The sequence below is a fragment of the Galeopterus variegatus genome, unplaced genomic scaffold (assembly GCF_000696425.1).
Source record: "Galeopterus variegatus unplaced genomic scaffold, G_variegatus-3.0.2 Scaffold2898, whole genome shotgun sequence".
NCBI classification, from domain to species: domain Eukaryota; kingdom Metazoa; phylum Chordata; class Mammalia; order Dermoptera; family Cynocephalidae; genus Galeopterus; species Galeopterus variegatus.
This window is the reverse complement of record NW_007729009.1, coordinates 162,042-182,340: the sequence shown is the minus strand read 5'-3', so window position 1 is coordinate 182,340 and position 20,299 is coordinate 162,042. Positions and strand designations below refer to the sequence as shown.

At 50.6% G+C, this 20,299-nt stretch overlaps 1 protein-coding gene across 2 annotated transcripts in view; it reads right to left on the bottom strand.

Moving 5' to 3' along the window:
* The window catches only part of PAK4 (p21 protein (Cdc42/Rac)-activated kinase 4), a 56,903-nt gene extending 37,010 nt beyond the window's left edge, over positions 1-19,893 (bottom strand). For both annotated transcript variants that reach the window (XM_008583376.1, XM_008583377.1), the window contains exon 1: positions 19,804-19,893. The gene's annotated coding sequence lies outside the window, so the exon portion shown is untranslated. The remainder of the gene's footprint in view (positions 1-19,803) is intronic.
* Between the last annotated feature and the right edge of the window lie 406 nt (positions 19,894-20,299).

The following is a 20,299-nucleotide window of genomic DNA, read 5'->3' as shown; positions in this document are numbered from 1 at the left end:
AGGTGTCAAGGATGACTTCGACTTTATTTCTATTTTATTTTATTTGTTTGCGGATGAGTGGTATAGGGATCTAAACCCTTGACCTTGGTGTTATAACACTGTGCTCTAACCAGCTGAGCTAACCCAGTGAGCCCCTGTATAACCATCACCACTGTCTATACCCAAACCTTTTTATCATCCCCAACAAAAATTCTGTACCCATTAAACAACAGCCCCCCCTTCCCCTGTTCCTTCAGTCTCTGGTAACCTCTATTCTACTTTCTGTCTCCTTAAATTTGCCTGTTCTAGGCACCTCATACAAATGGAATTGTATAGTATTCTCCTTCTGTGTCAGGCCTATTTCACTAAGCATTATGTTTCCACGGTCCATCTATACTATAGCATCTATCAAAATTTCATTCCTTTTTATGGCTGAATAATATTCCATCGTGTGTATATACTACATTTTGTTTCTCCATTCATCTACTGATGGATACTGCGCTGTTTCCACCTTTCCGCTCTTGTGAATAATGCCGCTATGAACCTGGGTATACAAATATGGGTTTGAGCCCTGCTTTCAATTATTTTGGATACATGCCTGGGAGTGAAATTGCTGAGTCATATGGTAATTCTACCTTTAACCTTTCGAGAAACTGCCAAACTATATTCCACAGTGGCTAAACAATTTAATATTCCCACTAGTGACAGATGGGGTTCCAATTCTTCCACTTCCTTTCAATACTTGTTATTTTTGTTTTTATGACAGTAGCCATCCTAGTAGGTATGAAGTGGTATCTCACTGTGGTGATTCTTGACAAAGAAGCATAAGCAATTCAATGGAGAAACTGCCAAACTATATTCCACAGTGGCTAAACAATTTAATATTCCCACTAGTGACAGATAGGGTTCCAATTCTTCCACTTCCTTTCAATACTTATTATTTTTGTTTTTATGACAGTAGCCATCCTAGTAGGTATGAAGTGGTATCTCACTGTGGTAAGTGATTCTTGACAAAGAAGCATAAGCAATTCAATGGAGGAAAGATAGAAAATGGGGCTGAAACAATTGGACATCCACAGGATGCAACGTGGACTTAAATGTAAAACTATAAAACTTTTAGAGAAAAAGAAAAAAACAAACAGGAGAAAATCTTCAGGACCTAGGACAAGGCATAGGGTTCTTAGACTTTTGGTTCTTAGACCAAAATCACAATCCATAAAAGAAAAATTAATAAAGTGACCTCATCAAAATTAAAAATGTTTACTCTGCAAAAGTCCACGTGAAGTGGATAAAAAGATAAGCTACAGACTGAGAGAAAATGTTTGAAAACCACATATCTGACAAAGGACTTGTATCTAGAATAGACAAAGAACCCTTAAAACTCAACAGTAAAAAGTCAAACAATCTGATAAGAAAATGGGCAAAGGACATGAAGAGACATTTCACCAAAAAGGATACACAGATGGTAGATAACCACATAAAAGGATGCTCAACATCATTAACTATCAGAGAAATGCAAATTATAAAGCCACAATGAGATATAATTACCCACTTATTAGAAGAGCTAAAACAAAAAATAGCGACAATACCAAATGCTGGTGAGGATGCAGAGAAACTGGATCACTCATTCATTGCTGGTGGGAATATAAAATGGTTCATCCACGCTGGAAAAACAGTTTGGCAGTTTCTTTAAAAACATGCAACCACTATAATGCCCAGCAATTGTACTTCTGGATTTTTGTTTCAGAAAAATGAAAATTTACGTTCACACAAAAACCTGTGTGTGAATGTTTATAGGAGCTTTATTTGTAACAGCCAAACAACCCAGATGTCCTTCAATGGGTAAATGGTTAAACTGTGGTGCATCCACACCATGGAATACAACTCAGCAATAAAAAGAAACGAGCTCTTGATACACACAGCTACCTGGGAGTAATCTCCAGAGAATTATGCTGAGTGAATAAAGTCAATCCAAAAAGGTCACATACTGTATGATTCCATTTACATAACATTCTTGAAATGACAGAAATATAAAAATGGAGAACAGATAGATGAGTGGTTGCCAGAAGTTAGGAGTGGGAGAGGGGTGTGGCTATAAAAAGGCATCAAGACAGACCTCTGTGATGGAATGTTCTGTATCTCTTTTTTTCCCCCTTTTTACTACACAGGAATGTTCTGTATCTTGATCATATCAATTTCAATATCCTGGTTGTTGCATTGTAGTGTAGTTTGACAAGGTGTTACCACTAGGGGAAACTGGGTAAAGGGTGCACCAGATCTCCCTCTATTATTTCTTACAACTGCATGTACCTCTACAATTATCTCAAAATAAAAAGTTTACTTAAAAATATTAATAATTTATTTAAAATGCCAGGCCTTTCCCCATCTTTCAGTCTTTGAATATGCTGTTTGCTCTCCTTGGAACATCCTTCCACAAACTAAAACCCTGCTCCTCTTTCAGGCTCAGCTCAGATGTCTCCTCCTCCAGGAAGCCTTCCCTGATTTCCTAGGCTGGAGCCAGGAATACCTCCCCGCCCCCTCCAGTCTTCTGGGCTGCCCCCATCACAGCTATCACACTCTGGCCTGCATTTTCCCCAAGGTCACTGTGGGCTGTCACTGCTTGGTGCTGTGTCTATCTCCCTCACTGTACTACAAGTTCTGTAAGGGCAGGGCCTCGGCCTGACAGGCCACCACCAGCCTGTCAGGGTGGTGGTTGACAGTGCTGGACCCAGAGGAGGTACACAGTTAATACCTACAAAATGAATGAATGAATGGCAATAACCACAATAATACTGATGGCTGACACTCATTAAGAGGTTTCTACATGCCAGCTCTTTTGAGTGCTTTACATAGATGAAATAGCCCTTATACAACCCCATTTTACAAATGGAGAAACAAGCCCACAGAGGTGGACAGGGGTAGGCCAAAGTCACCCAGCTAGTAGGTGGCAGAGCAAGGCAGCACACCCAGGCTGGCCAGATCCAGGCCAGATCTGGAGCCTTTGATAGTAATCTCTACCCCAGAGGGCTTCCTCATGAAACGCTGTGTGAGACTGTGTAGGGAGTGGGCGGGTGGGCAAAGGAACTAGAAGAGAAGAGACTCTCACCCTAGAGAATGCCCCTCCGTGGCACAGACACACCTAGGTGGCACCAGAGCCCCTTTTATACCTATAAGGGCTCCTTACACATCAGGGACCAGTAACTGAGTCCCATTTGGCCATGTGGGAGGCCAGCAGTGCTCTCTGTGGACAGGAAATGCCCACTTCCACTTGCGGTTGCTGCTTCTAACGCAGCTGGAGCAAGGGGCTGTGGGCCCGAGGGAAGAGGAGCCCAGAGCACTCTCCTGAGTCTCCTCTAGGGTAAGGCTGCTTTCATCTGGCTATGGGAGGAGGTACCTCTGACCCCTATCAGGGAGCATTCATCTATCCACAGGGCTTCATCTATCTACCCAGTGAAATCTCAACAGAAAAATACTGAGAGCAAGCTGCAGCCAAGTGCTGCCAGTCTGTTACTACTTACATGCAGTTTAAAAACCTGCAGAACAATAATGGACACCATTTAGGGAAGCACAGGAGGGACAGGGAGGACTAGGTACCTGAGGGAGGGCTCCTGGGAGCTGCAACCCTGGCAAGAGTATTCTATTAGCTCTGCAGGGGGCCCAAGGGAGTTCAGCAGGTGATTTTCTATTCTCTTGGGGCATCCGAAATCTTTCATAATTTACCAAAAATGAGGAAACAATGGAAAGGAATAAGGGGGGTAGATTTACCTGCTAGTACTGGGATGAGCACATGGAGGAGGGGACTTTCAGAGGGCTGGCAACGTGTGTCTTCTTGATCTGGAGGTAGTCACATGGGAGTTTGCTTTATAATTATCCATTAAACTGAACATGGAGATTCAGTTCATGGAGGTTTGCAGTTTTCTGTATGTATGTCAGATTTTACACTACCACGCAGGAAAAACCAGGGAGAGTGAGCCTGACAACTGGAAGCTTTCTCTGTGTTTACATATGCCTGCAAACAGTCTCAGTCTCTTTCTCTCTCTCTCTCCCTCTCCATCTCTGCTGTTTGTCTCTGTCTTTATATGAGCACGCACTCACATGCACTACCACGCAGGAAAAACCAGGGAGAGTGAGCCTGACAACTGGAAGCTTTCTCTGTGTTTGCATATGCCTGCAAACAGTCTCAGTCTCTTTCTCCCTCTCCATCTCTGCTGTTTGTCTCTGTCTTTATATGAGCACGCACTCACATGCACACACACTCTCTCTCTCCCCCCAAGGCTGTAACTGCTACCATCATCATAGGAGCAGTCCTCCTTTGCCCCTCATAGCTCTTGGCTTGTCTCCTGCAAGGAAGATAAAGGCCTTGAAGCAGCCAGGCCTTACATCCTCAGACTAAGGCCACAACACCCAGGTCTCTCCACATGCTGGGCACTCTCGAGTCCTACATGAATCACATTCCCCAGGAAGCCCTTCTAGCCATGGAAGGACACCCATCCACTGGGTGGCATCCCTGCACTGGGGGAACACAGCCAGTCACAAAGAGTGCGAGAATGAATTAAGATCGGTTAAAGTGTCCTCATTGCAGGGACAGCCCCTGGCTGGCTCATCTATGGCCTTTGCTGGAGACACAAGGCAGCAGTGAGGCCAGCTACAAAGCGTTATGTGTGGGCACTATGCTAGTGCAAAACAAGACAGCGAGCAACATGCTGTTAACACCCCACTTTGCAGAGGAGGAAAGTGAAGAACAGAGAGGGGAGGTGCCAGCCCAAAGTCACATGGCATGTATCAGAGCCAGGATTCCATGGAAGGTCTGATCCTGGCCAAAGTCCACTCACTTAACCATGTTCATTCTTCCACACATTCATGCACTCAACAACAATTTGTTATGCACTTAGTGCATACCAGGCACTGTTTTGGGCACTGGGAACATAGCAGTGAATAAGACAGGGTCCCTGTTCTCCTAGAGCTGACATTCTAGTGGGGGACGTGAGACAATACACAAGTAAATAAGTGGGAGAGTGGACAGAGAGTGACAGCATGCTCTTTCCAGAGGGCACCACTAGGGAGGTCTCTGAAGGGGTGGCATTTGAGCAAACACTGGATGGAAGGGAGACAACCACTTAGGGATATGGGGAAGAGCATACAACGTGGAGGGAATGGCCAGTGCAAAGGCCCTAGGACTGGAGCCTGCCTGGCTGGGAGGGTGGAGTGGAAAAGTTGAGGTTGGAGGGATCTATACTAAAGCACAGAAGAGCTTCTGGAGCACTAGAGTCCTCACTGCAGTCCTCCAAAGTGTGGGTGGTCACCATTATGCTACAGAGGAAGAAGCAGGCAAAGAGCTGGAAAGTTACCCAGGGTGGCACAGCTGGCCAAGGGCGGAGCTGGCCAGGGGTCTACTCTGCCCCAAAAACTTAACCACCAGGTCACACTGAAGGGAGCAGTGGGGGATAGGGGAGGGGGCGGCTCTTAGTTGGGGGCCTTTGGTCCTAGTAAAGCAGGAGCCCAAAGCTCCAAGTTAATGACAACGGTTTACCTGAAGCTGGGACGATACAAACTAGCCCCTTGCTTCCAGGCCCCAGGGAGACTCCAAGCCTCAGCCCTTCAGCTCCCTCCCACCCTACTTCTGCGGGATCTGGGTACCAGCCATACTGGGAGTGACTGAAGAATTATTTTCAATCCACTCACTTTTTTTTTTTTTTTTTTTACTTAATTTTATTCTACAAGTAAACTTGACAGTCACACGAACATTACTTACACCGTGGTGCTCATACATAGCACCACCTATGAAAGTGTTTTTGCCACAAGAAACTGGACTTGAAATCAGATGGAGCCTCTAGGCCTAAGTCCCAACCTACCGAAAGTACAGAACACAGAGGAACACATGAAATGACACCACAAGGATATATGAGCTGGATCCAGACTGTGGGACACTCTCCAGGACACACAGCTCAGGTCTTCCATAGACACACAACCAAAATAGCAAGCAGGCAAAAGAGCGGATGGGGCAATCTACAGATGAGAGAAGACATAAGGGGCTGTGAACCAAACACAAAGTGTAGACCTTATCTGGACCCATATCAAACAAACTGAAAAAAGAATTATAAGACAATCTGTGAAATGTGCTGATATTAAGGAATTCTTGTTTATAGAAAAATCTGAAATATTTCTGGCTAAAGTCTATGATGTTTGGGATTTGTTTTGAAGTAATCAGGGAGATGGGGAGTGGGGATACAGATGACAAAGCCTGGTCATGACTGGTACCTGCTGAAGCTGGTAACAGGGACCCAGGGAAGGCATGAGACCATTCTTTTGAGTATGTGTGAACATTTCCACAATACAAAGGTGTTCAATGTTTTACAAAAGGAAATGTGACCTAATCACATCACAATAGCAAAGAATTCTGGATCACTCACCCCAAGAACCCTAACTACTAAACGCAAGCACCTATCCTGCCTCTCTAATAACTGTGCTGCTAACAGCAGTAAGAGTAATCGTAATGGTATAATGACAGCAGCCCTGCTCTGAGCACACACACGCTGACTCACGCACTTCATCCTCCAGCAGTCCTGGCAGGCAGCAGGAACCATTATCCTTCCGCTCCAGATGCAGGAGCTCACAGACAGCTGAGGCTCAGGGCCTTGACTGAGGTCAAAGAGGAAGCTGCGCTGGAGCCAGGAGAGGCCCAGGGGAGCTGGACTCCTGACCCCTTCCTGGAGAGGAGGTGAGGGAGCCCTCAGCAAGTGGGGACACATGGGAACTCTGGCTATCATTCCCCCTCATTCCCATAAAATAATAAAGCTTCTTGCAATGCAATCTTCACATCTTTAGCACAAACCTTTACTGGTATTAAACTACTGACCAGCAGGCAGTCCTACCCCACAGGAGCCTGAAATGTTAACCGGAGTAGGTGACACTACCAGATTTTGGGTCCACAGAGGGGTCTGGTGTTATAGGACATGTCAGGGTCTGCACGCCTTGGTAGTCCTCCATGCAAGGTTGCAGAGTCACCCCCATCAGTCAGATGCTGTGCCCTGACCCCCTGCTCCCGCAGACCCCAGGTGCAGGAACAGCAAGGGAGGCCACTGAGGTGACATCAGCATCCTTCCCATCAGAAGGATGTCCTGGGCCTGCAGAAACCATCTCCCCCCTGTGACTTCAGCCAGATCCTGCCTCAGAACAGAAGCTTGGGAAGCAGAAATGCAGGGGTTGGGGGTGGAAATAAGAGGCAAAAACATAGGAAGAAAGAATAAGAAAAGGAGAGAGAGGGAGAGACAGCGGCCCAGGCCCTACAGTCAGAAATCCAGATTCAAATGGTCTGGACTTGGGTCCCTTGCTTTGACCCCCTAACCCCACCCCAGGTGATGCTAATACGCAGCCAACTCTGAGGATGGGATGGGAGGATGTTGGAACCACAGACGCAGGCCTGAGACCTTGGGGAGGTCATAAAGTGAGACAGACTGATAAGGCAGGGGAGGGAAGGGGAGGAGAGGGGCAGGGAGGAGCAGGCAGTGCCCAGAAGACCCCTCTCCTGCTGGCCCACCCTCCCCCAGCTAGAGCCACCAGGAGTCTGGGGCCTGCTGAGGAATGCAAGGAATGAAGCCAGGCCTGGCACAGCCATCTCCAGGTCCCCTCCCCCTTGGCAAATTCCCAGGAGCCTTCCAGGGTCCAGACAACTGCCTAACCCCGGAAGGCCTCAGCCATCACTCAGCCCTCCCTGTCTGAACACCTGCTCCCAGTCCTCTCCTCAGAGCTCCAGTCCTGAACCCCTTGTCCTCTTGGGTCCCCCAGCACAGAGCCCAGCGCCAGCGTCCCCCTCGTTACACTTATCAGTGTCGATAGAATGAGGCAATGAGTAGCTGGGACCCTGAGAGCCAGCACAGGGCTGCAGAGCTTCTCACTGGCTTGGGCAGGAGAACGCCTAAGAAGGCTTCCCAGAGGTGCTGATCTTTAAGCCAAGACCCACAGGATAAATGAAGCGAGAGCACTAAACAAAGGCCAGTGAGGCTGAAGTGCTGCGGGCCAGCGGAAGAGGGGGCAGGGCCTTGCCAAAGCCACCACAGGGGCTAGGTACTTGGCCCCCTCCCCAGCAATGGGAGCCACGGGATGATCTGAAGCAGAGGACCTGCTCTAACCTCAATCACACCTGCTGCCCTCCACCTCTGTCTCTCATAGGAAACCCTGCTGACTCACTGGAGGGTGCTGGGGTATCCCCAGATCCTACCAACCTCTTGGGGGAGGGCCAGGCCCTGGCTCCTTTGTGCCATACTGTGGGGAGACCCCAACAGAGCTGCTTCCTGCATCTCTGAGCCTGTTCCCTGATAATTAAACTGTAAGCTGATTAGTCAAGGAAAACCTTTAATTAGCCCTTGAAATTGTTCAGGAAAATTACAGCCTCTCTATGGGCGACCTGCCCGCCCTCTGCCAGGGCCCAGGGGCGGTGCCAGGGAAGAAACAGGGAATGGGGGAGGTGGACTCCTGCCACTGCTATGATGTCCTCACCCTGCAAGGCCAAACCTAGGAAGTGAGACACGTGTGGGAGTGGAGAACACAGCCCCCTGCCACATCACAATGTACCCCGAGAAAAAATCGAACAAGAGGTGGGCAAGGCCTCTGCAGGAAAAGTACGACACTTTCGCAGAGACATGGCAAAGACATAAATACATGAAGAGATATACCACGTTCATGGATTGGGAGACAGTGTTGTGTGTGTGTGAGAGAGAATGTGTGTACATACGCAAGTGCGTGTGTACATACACTGACAAGATGCTTGTCTAATATTTAAATAGGATTGCAAAAAGCCAAGAATGGCCAAGACATTCATGAAGAACAGGTGGAAGAGCTTGCTCTCCCTGCAATCAAGACATAAACTAAAGAAATTAGGACCATGTGGTACTATGCAGGAACAAACAGAGAAAAGAAGAGAGCACCCAGAAACAGACCGGCTTGTATAAAGACATGAGTTATGATAAGGGCAGCAAGGGGGAAAGTCAGTCTGTGTTTATAAATAGTGCCTGGATAACTGGGGATCCATATGGAAAATGTGAAACTGGATGCCTACCTCACACCATACAGGCACACACATGAAAACAATAAAGACTGAATGTGAAAGATGGAACTATAAAACTACACAGGAAATGAGTGACAAATCTAACTACATCAAAATTAAGCACTTCTGTTCATCAAACAACGCAATAAAAAAAGTGAAGACAAGCCACCAACTGGAGGTAGATAAGTGTAACTAACACCTGAGAAGCGCAGGGTTCTCCTCCAGAATCTAGGATTTAACTCAAATAAATAAAAAATAAAAAGGCAGAGAACCCAGTAGAAAAACAGGCCCTTCACAGGACTTTTGAAGAACATGTGAAAAGCTGCTTCACCTGACTGGCCACCAGGGAAAAGCAAGTCCATACCTCAAGGAGGTGCCACCAGATCTGCTCAGCACTACCTGGCAGGATGGGCCAAGGGCTCACCACTGGTGCCACACTCACCCTCCTAATCTGTGAAATGGGTCAAATGGGCGTGGCCACCTCCTGGGATTCCAGGGAGGACTGGGCAGCAGTGTGGGAGTGCTGTGTGGGGCACAGGGCCACACATGCAAACCCTCAATTAGTTTTCCCTATTCATCAGCTTGGAGGGGGTCCTGTATCCAGAATAAGAACTCCCCAGGCCCAAGGTCATGTCAGGTCTTCTCCTGCCTCCAAGCAGGGGTACCCCAGATGGCTGAGGAGATAGGCTTCAAGTGGGTAGCAACTGGGTCTGTTTATCCAACACTGGATACCTAGAGGCCACAACAGGTCAGCACTCCAGAGTATTTGTTGGAAAAAAAAAAATCAAATAATCATATGCCAGGCACCAGGGTAACTATGTTAGGAGCAGAACATCAGGAACGCCCTAGAATGCCTGAAGAAGCCCCATTCTAGAAAGGAAGAGACTGAGGCATGAGTGGCTGTCAAGGTTCAAATCCAGACCAACCTGAGAACTGATCATTAGTCTTCTTTCAATTTCTCAAAGGCCTCTTGCACTTTCTTGCCCGGAGAACTCTGCACAGGCAGCTGCCTCAGCCTCCCTCCTCCCTTAGCTAATGCCAGTTCACCCTTCAAGTGGCATTCCCTCCTCAGGAAAGCCTGCCCTGCATTCTCCAGCCAAGGCAGATTCCCCCATTAGGCACTGGCAGTGACACTCAGCTTCTTACAGCTCACCCAACCAGCATTTATTGAGAGACTACTATACACCAAGCCCTGAGAACACAGCAAGGGACACAGCAAGGCCCCATCATTCCACCCCAACCCCCACTGCTGTAGAGCTAAGTTATGGGGAGGAAGGGGGCAATAAACCGGCAGACCCACAAATCATAATGTAATGTAACTACAATGAATGCCACAAAGAAAACCAAGCAGGGGAAGGTGGCCAGAGAGAGGGAGGGTGATGGGGGCTGCTACTCCAGGCTTGATGGTCAGGGAAGGTGTCCCCAAGGAAGGTGACACTCAGCAGAGACTGCCTGAATGGAAGGACAGAGAGTGCTGCGAGCAGAGGGAGCAGCAAGCACAAACGCCCTGAGGCAGGACCCAGCCTGGAAAGTTCCAGGACTGGTGCTGCAGCAGAGGAGTGAGGGAGGGTGCCTGGAGGCGAGGACAGGCAGGAAAGCTGGGCCTGGCTCTCCTGGGGCCTTGTGGGCTTTTCCTCTGGGAGAGGTGGAGTCAGGGGAGGTCCCCAGCAGGGCAGAACGACACCTGACCAGGTGTTTGTGGCTCCCTCTGGCTGCATGGTGACAGTCTGTGGGGGCCGTTGGGGAGGAGGGAGTGAGGAGGCTGCTGCAATGGTCCAGGAGGGAGATGATGGTGGCTTGAACTATGGGGTGATGAGGAAGAAGAGTGTGAGGCACCAGGTCATACCCTGATGGTAGAGCGACAGGCTTTCCCAACATTTTGGACATGGAGAAGAAGAAGAGAAGAGTCAGGACGAGGCCAGATTTGGGGCTCAATCAAGAGGACGGATGACGATGCCTGTTACTGAGTAGGGGTCACTGGGGGAAACGGGCTTGGGAGTCACCAGTCTGGTTTATCTTACCTGCCCCTGTGTTGCTCTTTGGTCAAGGTCTGCATTCCCTAATGGAATGAGCTCAGCGAGGGCTGCCTGATTTTTGTGTCCACCCCTGGGTCCCCAGGCCCAGCACAAGGCTTATCAAGGAATAAGCATTTGACTCCTGTTCACAGAATGGGCAAGGGCTGGAATGCACAGGAACATGGGGAGGAGAAAATAACAGGAGGGACCCACCCAGTGATAACCAGCAGTGTTAATTTTTCAGGAGAAAAAGAATAAATATGTTCCAAAGTCAACTAAAAAGGCTGACAGCACCACGTGTTGGTGAGGAAGTGGAAAAAATTGTCACCCCCCCATTGCTGGGAGCGTATACAGGCACAACTCTTTGGGAAGCAGCACAACGGCATCGACTGAAAGTGAAGACACCCTACCATCTGGCCTGAGCACCGTGCTCCTGGGTGTATTCCCTGGAGAAACACATGCACATGTACCCCAGGGGTGCCTACAAAGAGAACACTTGCACCAGCATGGGGAGACCGAGAAACAGAATACTATACAGCAACACAGATGCAGGAACTACAAAGACACACAGCCACGTGGATGGACCTCACAGACCTAGGGATGAAAGAAGCTAGACACAGGCAACAACATACTGGAAGATTCCACTTACATAAAGTTCGAAAGCAGGCAAGGTGACATTCTGTAATTCAGGGATGAACCTGGTAAAAATTATCAGGAAAAGCAAGGACGCGATGACCACCAAGATCAGAAGAGTGGTCACTACTGAAGCCGCGACTGAGAGGGGAGATGAGGGGGGCAAATAATGTGGAAGATTTGGGGGGCAGGGACAAGAGGGCTATGGAGGCCCCTGTGGGCAGCAGAGAAGAACGGCAGGGGTCCTCACCTGGGAAACGACAGTGACCTACTTTCTCCCCATGGACAGTGCTGACCACTGACTGTAGGGGGTGGGAGGGGAGAGGAGGAAGAAGAGGAGGCAGCCCTGGCATCTCCCTGGGCCAGGATGGCAGTCTGCTTTCCAAGTGGCAGTGGTGAAACAGGACTGGGGCAGCAAGTTCGAAAACACCACACAATGCCACTTCATCAGGACTTTCCAGGGCCAGGCCAGAGTGCCAGAGGTGGGAGCAGGGAGGGCCCTGGAAGGAGGTTCTCTATGTGAGGACCTTGCCCAATGCCCCCACTGTCAAGCTATCACCCCAGAAGTTCTGCTGCAGCCTGCCTAGAATGAAGACACACAGCAGGGAGTAGCGTAGGTGGGGAGCGAGGGAGAACTTTCTAATTCTGGGGCTTAATTATGGAGGTGGCAGAGGTAGTGGGCTGTAGTGGTTAGGAGCCACACCTCCTGAGGTCCAATCCCAGCCCTGCCTGCTCTGTGACCCTGGGCAAGTCTCCCAGCTTCTCAATTTCCTCCCCTACAAAATGGAGATAATAATAACACCTAGGTCTTGGGGTTGATGAGAGGGTGCAATAAGTTAGTTCACAGAAAGCACTCAGAACAGTGCCTGTTAATATTAATAATACAGAGTAATACAGAGTACTAAAACTAGCAGCCAATAGTCTGTGAGCACTTACTACTTATTTTGCCTGCTGAATACGCATTTATATCCTCAAAACAACCGCACAGGAGGCACCATTATCATCCCATTTTACAGATGAGGACACCAGGACACAGACAGATGAAGTGACTTCTCTGGGGTCACACAGTTAGTATGTGGCAAGGCTGGCTCCAGAGTCCATGCCTTCAACCTCCACTATGTCAGACAAGTTAAGAGCTCCAGAATGGAGCCAGGAAGGCCTGGGTTCGAGTCCCAGATCTGCCACTTACTTGCTGTAGGGTTGCTGGCCTGTGCCTGTCTCCCCTTCTCAGGGAAAGTAAAATTATCAGGAATAGACAGCTCCCAGAAAAGGAAGCCAGATGGCTTTCAACAACACAAAGATGCACCACTTTACTCAAATTAAAATCAGAGCCACAACGAGGACCATTTGTCACCTATCTGGCAAAGGTCAAAATGTCAGATAATACCCCATCCACGCCAGTGAGGGTGTGAGGAAACGCTGGTGCCATCAGCACTGGAGGTGTGGGTATAAACAGGCACAAGCACTCTGGCAGGATGGATCAGTACTGGCAGAGCTAACGGGGTGCACATGTTAGGCCCACGAATCCACTTCTAGTGATGTGTCCACAGCTACACTACATGCAGGTGCAGCCCTGTTCACAGGAGGGAAAGACTGAAACAGCCTGAATGGCCATCAGTGGGGGCACACACATGCTATGGGATATTTGCAGGACGTTCAAGGAAGTATTGTACGTCCTTCTACAGAACTTCAGAGTGAAAAATGCAAAAGGCAACACCAAGGTCAAGGGTTCAGATCTCCATACAGGCCAGCCACCAAGAAAAAAAAAAGAAAATGCAAAGGGCAGGACAGAACACAAACATGGGAAGTCTGTTCCAATTTACTGAAAACAAAAGGGAGGGGAGAGCACTTGTAGGAACAAATGTCGCAAGATAGAGAGAACAGAAACTGGGAACAATGGCTATCTCTGGGAAGGGGGACGGCAGCCTGGTGGGAAAAGATTTCCTTGTCACCGTATATCCTTTTGTGCTCTGTGCAGTTCTTAAATTATTATCTAAGGGAATAAGTAATACATGCACATGGAGCAAAAATGTGCCTTCTTAAAATTAAAATGCAGGAAAAATGAGGTTAATAACACCTCTTCCTCAGGGTCTCTGGGCAGAGCCATGGCAAAGTGCCCATAAAGCACAGAGGCCGGTATCTGGCACACCGAGCCTGCAATACCAGGAGCTGGGGGCCCAGAGGAGGACAGGGCACATGGAGATGCATTAAAACTGCAAAGTTCAGCATCTACCAGGAACTCAGCAGATGCCAGGCATCAGGATAAGCACTTTACTTTTGATCTCCTCTATCCTGTCACAGCCCAAGAGGTAGCTACTAACACCCGCATTTAACAGGTGAGGAACGAGAGGCCCAGGGGCTCCCAGCTAGAAGGCAAGCTGAGGTACGTGTGTGGACTGGGCAGCTAGGGAGGGAAGCTCCCACTGCCCCTGGGGACGGCAGCAGATCACCTCGCAGGTGCCCTGGGGAAGGTCAGGGCAGGACCAGAGAGCCCCAGGAGACAAGCTGCAGTGAGCAGCGGCTTCTGTCACATCCATCATAGCTGCCTCCCCGGGGACCTGCGAGGGTTCCCCTTCTGACCCTCCTTGGCCCCCCCAACCTTCCTGTGGGCCAAGGTTTCTGGCAGACAGTAAGCCCAGCCCTGGAGGGTGGCTGGGGCGGGAGGGGTCCCATTTCCCTGGCTGTGATTTGGAAGGAGACCGCTTCCTACTAGCAGCATCTGTGGTGGCCCAGCTCGGGCGATGGGAGAAACAGCTGCTGGGGACAGCCCTGAAAGGCGTCTGGCCAGGAAGTCTGGCTCACCACAAGCCAGCAGGGCAACGAGGGGTGAGGCAGTGGACAAGAAAGGGAAGGGAGGTGCTGGGGGGCCCTGAGGGAGGTAGATATCCAGTACCTAGAAGCTGCCCAGGTCAAACAGGTCCCCAAGGAGCTTCTGTCTAAAAAGGAGCCTGGGTAAGAACCAACTGGACAGAAATCAGCCCTGCCTTCTCAAAGCCACTTCCACATCACTGAAGTACAGCCACAATGCGCAGTGACTCTGGAGCCCTAAGGCCTGGGGTTCAAATCCTATCTCTGCCACTTGCCTGCTGTGTGACTTCAGGCAAGTCATGCACTTCCCTGGGTCTCAGTTTTCTCATCTCTAAAGTGGGGATGATATCGGTGCCTACTTCATAAGTAGTTCTGAAGAATGAAAGAGCTAATATGGGTAAAGTACTCACAATCTCGGCTGGCACACAGGACCCTCCCCTATCACTGTCACTTCACCCTATCCACCCTCTTCTCCTGCTTGGACTATCACAGCAGCCTCCCCACAGTCTCCCTGTCTCCACCCTCCACAATCCGCTCCTCACACAGCAGCCTGAGTGATCTTTATAAAAGGGAAACCAGATGTTGCTACAGCCCTCCAACAACTTCCCATTACACACAGAATGAAATACAGACTCCTTACCTCAGTCCGTCAGCCTCTGCTCTGTCTGCCACATCCTCCCATCTCCCCGACGTCATCCCATACTCAGCCACACTGACCTCTCTGATGGTCCTTGAGCATTCCAAGCTCACCTGAACCTCAGGGCACTGGCACTTTATGTACCCACTACCTGTTATATTCTTTCTACCTCCTTTCTAAGACTGGCTCACTCTTTTTCATCAACCAGATGTCCCCTTCTCCAGAAAGCCCTCAGTGATTCCCCAGGCTTGGTCAGGTGCTTCCTCTGGATTCCTACAGTCCCTGTGCTTCCCCATCCCACCCTGACCCCTCTGCCTGTGCCTCCCCATCCCACCCTGAACCCTCTGCCTGTGCCTCCCCATCCCATCCCTGACCCCTCTGCCTGGGCCTCCTCATCCCATCCCTGACCCCTCTGCCTGTGCCTCTCCATCCCATCCCTGACCCCTCTGCCTGTGCCTCCCCATCCCATCCCTGACCCCTCTGCCTGGGCCTCCCCATCCCAGCCCTGACGCCCGTGCCTGTGCCTCCCCCATCCTGGCCCTGACCTCCTGGGCTGTCACTGTCTAGGTACAGCAGGTCTGTCTCCTTCATTGTACCACAATCCATTGTACCACAGGCTGGAGCTGTGTTGGTCATCACTGGGACCAACCACCAGACATACACAAAGAGTGTAACAAGACTTCATTCATCCCTATGCAACCTTCACTTCCTTACTCCTCGACTCCTTCCTGAAGAGATTCAAGTCAGTCCAGTTCCCTTTCCCAATTGTCAGCCCTGGGAACTGCCCCCCAAGGAGAGTTGGATCAAAACTGTGATCACTGTTCTGGATGCTCTGGAAGGTAAAGGTCAAAACTCCCCCCATATGCCTCCTCCTCTGAGTGTGGGGGCTCGGTGGGTATCAGGCCCAGCTAAGCCAGTCATGGGAACCATCTCCCTGACGGTTCCCAACTAGTCTGGTGGGGCGGGGGTGGGGAGGACCATAAAATCTATCATCTCGGGCTGAGTAAATCGTTTCAGTGAGGACCACAAACCATCACACAGCAGGATGTGCAGCAAAGGGAACCGTCAAGCACTGGCGGGAAGCACACTGAGACAATCACTTAGAAGAGCAATTTGGCAACATCCAGGTAAGGTGGAAGGTCCAGCATTTCCACTGCAAGGCATATGTGCAAGAGAGCCTCTGGCCACAGTGTACAAGGAATCATGCTCTAGAATGTTCATCACAGCACAGTTATAGCCCCAGCTGGAAACCACCTAAATGGTCATCAAAAGATGAATGAATAACTCCTGTATGACACAATCGCAAAAAGAAATACTCAAGGGGAGGGAAAATGAACAACCTGTCCTAGACCTACACACACCCACACAGAGAAATATCCAAACTCTAACGCTGAACAAAAAAAGCGAGTTGCAAGGCCAGTTAGCTCAGTTGGTCAGGCTGTGCTCATACACTAACATCTGGGGTTCAATCCTTCTACCAGCAAAAAAAAAAAAAAACGCAAGTTGCAGAGGACATGTTCACAGTGACATCATTTATATGAACTTTAAGATGGCACTGGTCCGGTACGGGCGCGACACTGAGGGTTGCGGTCTGTTGCCGGACACGAAAAAAAGACAAAAAAAAAAAAGGAAAAAAAAAAAAGATGGCAGTGGTCAGCCCAGGCTGGCCGTGAGAACCACCCAGGGAGCTTCCAAAGTTCTGCGGCCAGCCCCATACCAGATCAAATAAGTCCAAATCCTCATCTCTATGGTGGGCCCGGACAAAATCATTTTTTAAATCTTTCCAGGTGATTCCAATGTGTAGCCAGGGTTGAGAACTACTGCTCTATTATTTGTGAATATGTTCAAGGGTAGTAAAAGTATGAAAAGCTGCAGAAGAATGCTGACCATCAAATCCAGTAGAGCAGCCACCACTAGGAAGGAGGGAGGGAGGCGAGTGGGGAGAAGACCCTCAGCCTTTCACGGTATCAACAAGTTCTGTGTTCTGTTATAAAGAAAGCTTAGTTTGAAATGTATTATAAGGAACAAAACTGGCAAATAAGAGATCACTTGTCCGAGGTCCCACTGCTGGTGAGTGACAAGGCAGAGACCTGAATACGGGTCTCCGACGCCCAAGTCCCATCCCTCCTTATCTGTGCCAAGCCCCAAGATGCGGAGAGAGCTGGCACCGCCAGGTTTGGAGGCTGGGCCGGCCTCACAGGACTGCCTGGCAGTGTGCCTGCTCCCTGACCCTGCCAGAGCCAGTGGGGGTGGGGCGGCAGCCAGAGAAAGCCAGGAGCAGGTGGAGAGAGGGTTCTTCATCTCTGAGGCCCTCTCCAGTAGCGGTGGTGGTAGTGGTGGTACCCAGCAGCAGAGGACTAATGTTTACATAACACCTACTGTATGCCCGGCCTTGGGCCAAGCACTCTACATTCCGCATCCTCATAGCAATTCTAGGAGGCAGCCATTATCACTATGCCCATTTTGCAGAGGAGGAAACTGAGACACTCCCACAGCCTGTGAGTGTGAACTGGGGGAGCTGGGGTATGAAGCAGGCATCCTTGCGCCAGCACCTGCTCTCTGAACCACCCCCAGTACCATTCACAGAGCTCCACATTTACAGGCAGCTCCTCATCCCTCCCCTGTTCCCACTGCCCCTCCCAGGCTGAGCCCCCTCAGGATCTTGCCCTGACCCTACACAAGCCACTTGGCGCCTCCAAGCCCCAACCCTGCACCCATCCCCTGACCTCCACTCATGCCCTGCACACACTGGCTCGTTCTGCCTGGTGCACCCTTTCCCGTCCCTCCTACTTACCCTTCACAGCTTCCCCAGGGGACTTTCCCAAGGACACAGGCCCCAGCCCTGGCTCAGAGAATGGGACCTCTTCACTCTCTGAACATGTCGTTGCAGGCTATATCACCCACAGTTTGTGGAGATATAGCCATGTGTCACTGGCTAGGGGCTGTCCCACAGTGCTCCCACCGGGAGACACTGAGAGCCCTGTGAGGTTAGAGTCTCTGTGGGTCTTGTCCCCTGCTGCAGTCCCAGCACCCAGCGCAGTGCCCAACAGTCCGCTCCCAAACAGAGCACCCTTTGCAGGCCAGGCAGTGCTTCAGATGGGGATTGAGGGAAGGAACACCACGGAGCAATCCCTGCCTTGTGGAACCCGCATTCTAGCAGGGGAGGCAGACAACAAACAGGGCCCTAATAAATAAGGTAAGGACAGAGAGAGGGGCTGGGATGAGAAAGAACAGTGAGATAAGGAGAGCCTGAGGGCAGTGAGAGCTATGGTGGGCCTGGTAGACCTGAGAGAGAGTGACAGGGTCAGTGAGAGGGGCAGGGTGGGGAAAGGATTCCAGGAGCAGGGAACAGGAAGATCACAGACCTGCAGGGAGGTAGAAGAACAGGCTGGGGAGCAATGGGGGGTGCAGTAGGAAAGGAGGTGGGAGCAACTGAAGACCACAGTGAGAGGTTGGGCTGTTAAGCACAGAGAACACCCAACTTTGCCCAGGGTACCACTCACGGACACCCTCCCCAGCCAGAAGCCCATCAGACTCACTCAGACTCTAGGCCCCCACAAACAACCCACTCCCATAAGCCCATGGGAACTTCCCCTCCCAGATCACATCCTTCCAAGGAGGCCAAGCAGATAGTTCCTTTCCTGCCCAGGGAGTGGCCTGGCCTCGCCCAGCCCCCTGCTTCCAGGAACAGACCTCCAGGCAATGGACAATGTGGCAACTAAGAGCAGGAGCTCTGGAATCATCCAGTCCCAATCTGTCTCTGCTCTTAGCTTTCTGAGGCTCACTTTTTCTGTCTGTAAAATGGGTTTATCTCTAGTACTCATTTTACTAGACTGTGGTGGGGATGAAGTGACATCGGGCACACAGATCACTAAGCATAGTGTGAACCCTCATTAAACATTAACCAACATTATGATTATATGAGAGGTAGTAGGCCAGAACTCCCCAGGTGGAATACCAGCCCCACAACTTATTCATTAGGTGACCCCACACGTTGTAGGGGGAACTAAATGAGTTGTGTAAAGTTACGCAAAACGTTGAGAAAAGGGTCTAGCACACAGTGACCTGTGAGTGTCTGCTGCTATTACCATTATTTGCAGGAGGTGGCTCCCATTCTCCCACCACCTGGAAGCACCCCGACCTCTCTCCTGGATGTTCCTGCCCCTCCTTCCCAGCAATATGTCCCAACTGGGTTTTAACTACTGACCCTCCCGAACATCTGTACCAGTGTCAGACTGTGACCTTTGGACCCTCCAGCCACGCCCCTCCTCCGAGCCTCTAAAACGCTACCCCCATCCCAAAACTCATTAATCTGTCCCGTCGGTCGTGGCCTTAAACCTCCAACCAGCCGCCCCCAAGGATGTGACCTCTACCCCTCGTAGGCGTGCCCTCCCCTCAAATTATTACCTTTGGCCTCTCCTTTTTGAGAATCGCCCCATCCCCTCGAGCGCTCCCCCACTTCAGATATAAAACTTTGTAGTCCCCCCGCCACGCCCCCTTAGCTAGCTCGACCTCCGATATCCTCACCTCCCGCCCCCCGCTCAGCGTTGACCTCCGACCCCTTCGACACGACCCTTCCCTCCACAAGTGAACTTTGACCCCGGCGGCCCCGCCCCCTCCTCGCGAAAACGCTCTCCCACCGCCAGCGCCCAGCCCACCCCAAGCCCGGGCCAGACCGCCTATCCTACCGGTTCGGCGCCGCCGTCGCTCGTGGCCTAGCTGCTTGGTCTGGAACTCCGCGCCCTCGCGCCGCCTTCAGCGCTCCTGCGCCGCCGCCACCGCGGCCACTGCCGCCGCCATGTTGGATCCCCAACAAACATCCGGGGCTTTCCCCCCTCGCCGCCCACCAGTCCCCATAGCAACGGGGCTGACCGGACGGTGGGCAGGGTCTGCGCAGGGGTGGAGCTGAACTCCTGGTAGCGCCCGCTCCAGCCTCCGATTGGTGCAGATTGTCCAATCGGAGACCTTTGGGCAGAAAATGCCAAGCGGGGATTGGAAAATTTGGAAAAGGTGCGGGGAGGCTGGCTCGTGGCCCACTCAGGTTCTTAAAGGGAAAGGACTGCTTTCTCATAACACGGATTCCCACCTTGTCCGGAAAAGAGTTGAGTGGTGGAAGACACTAATGGGTTAATAGTGGCCAGGAACGGTTTTTAAGCACTTGAACTACTTGCCAGGCAGCCGGCT